Source organism: Mus caroli, chromosome 13, assembly GCF_900094665.2.
Source record: "Mus caroli chromosome 13, CAROLI_EIJ_v1.1, whole genome shotgun sequence".
Taxonomy (NCBI): domain Eukaryota; kingdom Metazoa; phylum Chordata; class Mammalia; order Rodentia; family Muridae; genus Mus; species Mus caroli.
This window is the reverse complement of record NC_034582.1, coordinates 73,464,710-73,472,740: the sequence shown is the minus strand read 5'-3', so window position 1 is coordinate 73,472,740 and position 8,031 is coordinate 73,464,710.

The following is an 8,031-nucleotide window of genomic DNA, read 5'->3' as shown; positions in this document are numbered from 1 at the left end:
CCTCTCTCTCTCTGTCCCCCCTCTTTCTCTACTTCTACTCCTTTCTCAACTCCCCTAAAGAAATTTCATTTTATACTAAATTAATCATATGACTGATACCTCAGGGAATGATGCCTTAGTATGGGCCCACTAAGGCACCCCCTCCCATGGCACCATACTGTGCTTTACAAAACATGACAGTGACCCCTTTTTAGGGTGTCATTGTTGAAGAGAATCATTTTACCTAAGTCCCCTGGTCCAATATTTAGGCACAGTGAATAAGAATTGTTCTACTGATTAGCAAGAACCAGGTATTTAAGTATTTGAAGATTCCATTGAAAAACCAGCTTCAGCATTGCTCTCAGAAAGTCTAGGATAACTAGACTTTTCCTCTTAGAAATAACACACAAAATCAGATAGTGTTGGGTTCTTATTGCAAGTTACATTCTTGTGAACACAATTCTATACATTAAACATGATATCAATCAAAATTGTTATTTCTTCAAACCAAGAACAATGTGGACAAGCTAAAGTCATTGAAGCCTATGTGATTCCTATCCCTAGTTCTGAAGTCTTTTGAGGCCTGGTTTATAAAAATGAAGAAACATTTAGATTTAAAATCATCCAAAAATCAAAAGTGAAAAGCAGTCAATGAATCTTCTTGCTCCGGACTGGGAGGGAGGGCAGGGGGGTTGAACTGAGCCAATGTTGACAATTATGCAGAAACAGGATGTTAGAATTATGAAAATCGTAACATGAAAGACAAACAGAGAACAAGTCAAACAATGCACAACAGGAAGGGATTTAAACCAGTACAAACAACTCTGAGGGGACTTATTGGCAGACTTTCAGACATGGAATTTAAAGAGAATAGAAACATTTAATTGTTGAGTAATATTTCTAAAATGATGTTTTACCTCAAAGAAATAATCATATCAGAGAAGAATGTGCAAATGGCTGGCCAGCTGCGTCCACCCTGTCTAGCTGAAGCCCAGCTGCAGGAAGAAAAGCCAGAAACAAGGAGGAGACAAAGAATAATGAGTGAGAGGATGGCATCTAGAAAAGAAAAAGAGAGAAATTAAAATGAGACAGTGAAAAATTAAGCTGCAACTCAGAAAGATAGGCCAGGAAAAAAAAAAAAAGGATTTAGACAAACTGTAGTAAATGTAATTTAGAATGTTTTTAAACTCAACTATTGAAAACAAGGCTTTCTGAAACTCATTTGTAAAACTGGCAGATCTTTAAAATTCTTGTCCCAGTGGTAGAATGACTGGAAGATGGTGCTGTATCCTCACCATGTGGCCCCCCTGGGCTGCCAAGACAGCTGAAAAGAGGACATAACATAAAATGGAGAATTGTCGGCTATATTTTCCTCTGATAGCTAAAAGAAATGAAGTGCAAAGATTTTTGTTGGTCTCAGAAACAGGAAAAACAGATATTTAACAAAAATGCACAGAGAAATATAGACTAAAATCATGGACATGGTACAGCACCTTAAAATGTTACAGTAAACAAATCTAGACTATAAGACAGTTTTTCTCAGTGGATGGGCTTCGACCTCAGACATTATTTGACCCATTGTGTCCTCTGGCTTGGTGCCCTAAGAGAGTTCCTTAGGCTGCTCATAACCAAAGAACTTGTCCTGGAAATGTAACTTGTTTATCTGTGTAAATCCTTATGGTGGAGTATTTGTCAAGTACTTAATGAATGACTGTGATGTTTGAATGAGTATGGTCTCCATAGGTTCATATACTTAAATACTTGGTTATAAGTTGATGAAACTGTTTGGGAAGGATTAGGGATTACGACCTTCTCGGAGGAGGTGTGCCACCAAGGGCAAGCTTTGAGCTTTCCAAGCCCACATAATTCCCAGCACTTTCTCTCTGCCTTGTGCTTTGGAGGTAAGTTCTTAACTACTTCTCTAATACAATGTCTCCCTGCTTGCAACCATGCTCCCCAGAATGGTGGTCATGAACTAATCCTTGGAAACTGTAAGGCCAACAAACTATTCTATAAATTTCCTTGGTCATAGTGTTTTAACACAGCAATAGAAAAGTAACTAAGACAATGACTGTTCTTATTCCAGGTAACTTGACTGTTCTTTCTGTAGCCACTTCAAATAAGTCTCCTTTGGTTTCTTGAATACTCAGTGGCTTATTGACCGTACATAGAATATGGTCAATAAATCACTGTCTAAGAATACCCTGAGATCTTTTCTATAATCAGTCAACAAATAAGCGTGTATTAAGCAGTTCTCTGGGTTTAAATGACATTGGAAAATCTGAAGATAATGTGTGCTTACTGTTCAATAAGTACTTGCTAGGTGAAATGATATGTGACCAACTTACTTTTGATTTTAAGTGGGGAATTCTGAAGTCAGAAATGGTGATACATGCCTGTAATCCCAACACTCTGCAAATGGAAGAATGAGAATCATGAGTGTGAAGTTATCTTGGGATACATAGGATGTTCAAAGTTACCCCAAGTTACTAATGAGATCTCGCTTCCAAGTAACAAGGCCTATGGATGTAGCTCAATGACTGAGCACTTCCCTATAATATAAAGGTAAGATTCAATCCCCATAAACATAAACACTCACAAAACAACATGAATATAGACACTAGTGAATGAAAGGGCATTAATATTGTTTATAGTTATTGGTAAACATGATCAAAGTGCTCTTTAGACAAATACAAAAATAATAAGGTATATAGAACATATTTTGTGCCATAAATATGCAGTAATAAAAGGACATAATTAGTTAGTCCAAAAACCTAAGTTGAGCCAATTTCATAATGTAGGTAAGTCTGTGAGAAGTGACATTCAGAGAAGACTTTGGGGATGTGGGATGCAAATGAGAGCAGAATATTAAGAACCACTAAATTAAAGTAAATTCTACTAGCAGAACTAAAAGTAAATATAAAGATAAATATGAGCAGAGTTCGGAGAGAAATAGAAACAGCTGGTCACAAAGGTGTGTGTGTGTGTGTGTGTGTGTGTGTGTGTGTGTGTGTGTGTAGTTTAGCTACACTACAGTAGCTTTGAAACAGTGGGAAGACTTTCACTTAAGTAGTACTAAATGAAGATTGTGTGTATTAGGCAGTGAAGCAATGAAAAGGTTCTTCATAAATATCATCCTGGTTTGTGAAGGGGCAGATAAACTTCAGGAGAGTGATTTTGGGGAGGTTTGGAGGACACTGCAGTTATCTAGGCATGAAGTGTTGTGTTGACACTGGATTTAAGAGAGAAATAGTTATTACCAGAAGTGAAATAGTACATATATATATATATATATATATATATATGCACATATTAAAGGATTTTCATTTATTCTCCAGTAGGTGGATCTACCTACTCAAATTTATGAATAAGCTCAAAGGAATAACAAGACATAAAGAGAAACCTGCTGGAAAATCAGTCACAAGAATTCCAGGAGGTGATTATGATGGTATTGGATCCTGGGGGAGAAGAAAGCAGTGACATATATAGGATTTAGAATTTTTAATTATGCTAGTGCAAAAATATTTAGTAAAAGCCATATTCCACATTCTGGATTTTTATCTTTTCCCTGAACTACTGATAACTTATACAGTATGCTTCACAATTCTGGTCATCAAGGACAACAGGAGAAAACAGTGTTCCACAGCTCCCAATAAGCCCCAGTGAGCATTTCTGCAGTGCATTATGAGCCTAAGCTATAGTGCACTGTGGGTCTAAGTTTAGGACTCTAAGTGCATTAAATACATTTTTTTTTATAATATGTTTGACTTACAAGAAAATCAAGTTGATAAATGTAATCAGTTTGTTGTGAAGTGGAGCTATAGGAAGTATTTTACTCTGTTTATGCCTTAATCATTTATTTTCATAATCTTGAAAGTCTTAACAATTTTGAATAAATGGTTACACCCTTTATTTTACACCATACTCATAAATTATATAGGTAGTCTGATAGTGAATGCACACACACACACATACATGATAGGATTTAAACATGAGATGTAGGAGAGAAGAGAGGAGTCTGATTACTCTCAAGTAGTTAGCCTGAACACTTTAAATAGTTGACTTAGTAATATATAAAAGATAGAAAGTATAGAATTATGGAGGCAGACACTCAACTTTAGACATATAAAATTTGATATGTCTATTAGGTATTCAGGCAGAAATGTCTGGGGTTTAAAATAGCATTTCAGGGTGGATATATAAATCTGAGGTCTTCAATATTTGCATGGTTTTCAAAGGCATAAAGCTAAAAAAGTGCTCCTATAAGATAAAAATATGACATTGACAAATCTAACCATTTAGCCCAGTGGTATGTCAATGTATAGACATCATGCAAACAACTGCTAACAAGAATAGGTAAGTAGGATCAAAAAAGATACCAGAATATTTTACTCTGTCACAGAGGAAACCAAAGGAAGAAAATGTCCCAAGAAGTTGATGATAATAGGTCAGATAAAAATTAAAATTATTATCTGAGCACTGAATTTAGCATCACTGAAGTTGTTTGTTTAAAAAAAAACTGTTTGATTCTAGTTTCTGTCTCTGACTGTAACAGATCCTCTGCCACTGGGCTCCATACCCAAATAGTGCTGGGAGGGAGGGAGCTGCCCAGGAGTGCGGTCAAGCCTGTGAGTGCAGGTAGAATAACCACTGATGTTCAGAGGAACCCATCCAGAACCCTCATGACACAGTTACCAAGGGACTTCCTGGGACAGGAGTCTTCCAGTCTCCATCAGCTGATCCTGAGCCACAGAGTTACATAACAAATACCACCAGGAGAGAGCTGGTTTCCCAGCAGTGCATATACACCTGTGAGCACAGGTAAGACCACCACTTCTCTTCACATTCCTGGCCCACAGGGGACATTAACAGAGCCATCAGGAAACAGGAACCAAGGATCAGCTGGGGACAGGATCCTTCTGGTCTCTGTCTGTACCCCAGAGTTGACCCTTACTCAAATTCCTCCAGAAGAGAACTAGTCTCCCAGGAGTACTGACAAACAGGCTTGCAGGAGGGACAAGCCAAAGTCAGAGACAGCAAGACCAGTTAACACCAGAGATAACCAGATGGCAAAAGGCAAGCTCAAGAACATAAACAACAGAAACCAAGACTACTTGGCATCATTAGAACCCAGTTCTCCCACCACAGTGACTCCTGATTACCTCAACACACCAGAAAGGCAAGACTCTGATTTAAAAATCATATCTCATGATGATGATAGAGGAATTTAACAAGGACATAAATAACTCCCTTTAAGAAATACATGAAAACATAGGTAAACAGATAGAAGACCTTAAAGAGGAAGCACAAAAATCCATTAAAGAATTATAGGAAAATACAACTAAGCAGGTGAAGGAACTGAACAGAACCATCCAGGATCTGAAAATGGAAATAGAAACAATAAAGAAATCACAAGGGGCGACAATCCTGGCAATAGTAAACCAAGGAAAGAGACCAGGAGTCATAGATGCAAGCATTACCAACAGAATACAAGAGATAGAAGAGAGAATCTCTGGTGCAGAAGATACCATACAAAACATTAACACAACAGTCAAAGAAAATGCAAAATGCAAAAAGCTCCTAACCCAAAACATCCAGGAAACCCAGGACACAATGATAAGACCAAACCTAAGAATAATAGGTATAGAAGAGAGTGAAGATTCCCAACCTTAAGGGCCGGTAAATATCTTCAACAAAATTATAGAAGGAAACGTCCCTAACCTAAAGAAAGAGATGCCCATGAACATATAAGTAGCCTATAGAACTCAAAATAGATTGGACCAGAAAAGAAATTCCTCCTATCACATAATAATCAAAGACCAACTGCACTAACAAAGAAAGAATATTAAAAGTAGTAAGGGAAACAAGGTCAAGTAACATATAAAGGCAGACCTATCAGAATTACACCAGACTTCTCACCAGAGACTATGAAAGCTAGAAAACCCTTGGAAGATCTCTTACAGTCCATAAAAGAAAACAAATGCCAACCCAGACTATTATAACCAGCAAAACTCTCAATTACCATAGATGGTAAAACCAAAGAATTCCATGACAAAACCAAATTTACACAATATCTTTCCACAAATCCAGCCCTTCAAAGGATAATAGATGGAAAACATGAATACAAGGAAGGAAACCACAGCCTAGAAAAGCAAGAAAGTAATCTTCTTTCAACAAACCCAAAAGAAGATAGCCACATAAACATAATTCCAACTCTAACAACAACAAAAATAACAACAAAAAGGGAAGCAACAATCACTATTCCTTAATATCTCTTAACATCAATGCACTCAATTCTAAACAACATAAACAGACATAGACTAACAGACTGGATATGGACACAGGACCCAGCATTTTGCTGCATACAGGAAATGCACTTCAGTGTCAAAGACAAACACTATCTCAGAATAAAGGGCTGGAAAACAATTTTCCAAGCAAATGGTCCCAAAAAACCAAGTGGGAGTAGTCATTCTAACATTGAATAAAACCAACTTTAAGCCAAACATCATCAAAAAAAGATAAGGAAGAACACTTCAAACTTATCAAAAAAAATTAACTAAGAAGAACTCTCAAGTCTAAACATCTGTGCTTCAAATGCAAGGATACCCAGAATTCTCAATTGAGGAATACCAAATGTCTGGGAAGCACCTAAAGAAATGTTTCAACATTCTTAGTCATCAAGGAAATGCAAATCAAAACAACCCTGAGATTCCACCTCACAGCAGTTAGAGTGGCTAAAATAAAAAAAACTCAGGTGATAGCAGATGATGGCGAAGATGTGGGGAAAGAGGGACACTCTTCCATTGCTGGTAGGATTGTAAGTTTTTATAACCCATGTGGAAATCAGTCTGGTGTTTCTTCAGAAAACTGGACATAGTATTTCCTGAGGACCCAGCTATAACACTCCTCAGCATATATCTAGGTGCTCCAACGTGTAATAAGGACACATGCTCCACTATGTTCATAATTTATAATAGCCAGAAACTTGAAAGAACCCAGATGTCCCTATACAGAAAATGTGATACATTTATACAATGGGGTACTACTCAGCTATTAAAAAGTATGAATTTATGAAATTCTCAGGCAAATGGATGGAACTAGAAAATATCATCCTGAGTGAGGTAACCCAACCAGAAAAGAACACACATGGTATGTAGTCACTGATAAGTGGATATTATCCCAGAAGTTTGCAATACCCAAGATACAATTCACTGACCACATGAAGTCCAAGAAGAAAGAAGACCAAAAAATGAATACTTTGGTCCTTCTTAGAAGGGGATCAAAATACCTATGGAAGGAGTTACAGAGACAAAGTTTGGACTAGAGACTGAAGGAAAGGCCATCCAAAGACTGCCCCACCTGTAGATCCATCCCATATACTGACATCAAACCCAGACACTATTGTGGATGTTAACAAGTGCTTGCTGACAGGAGCCTGATATAGCTGTATCCTGAGGAGCTCTACCAGTGTGTGACAAATACAGAGGTGGATGCTCTCAGCCAACCATTGGACAGAGCATGGGATCCCCAATGGAGGAAATAGAGAAAGGGTCCAAGGAGCTGAAGGGTTTATAGCCCCATAGGAGAAACAACAACATGAACCAATCAGTATCCCAGATCTCCCAGGGATTAAACCACTAACCAAAGAGTACACATGGAGGGACCCATGACTCCAGCCTCAAATGTAGCACAGGATGGACTTGTTGGTCATCAATGGGAGGAGAGGCCCTTGGTCCTGTGAAGTCTCTATGCCCAGTGTAGGGGAATGCCAGGACCAGAAAGTGGCAGTGGGCGGGTTATTAATCAAGGGAAGGAGGGAGGGTGTTCTTTTTTGAGGGAATCCAGGTAAGGAGATAAATTTGAAATGTAAATAAAGAAAATATCTAATAAAAAATACCTCTCCTGGGCATATATCCAAAAGATGTTCCGACCTGTAAGAAGGACACATGCTCCACTATGTTCATAGCAGCCTTATTTATAATAGCCAGAAGCTGGAAAGAACCCAGATGCCCCTCAACAGAGGAATGGATACAGAAAATGTGGTACATTTAC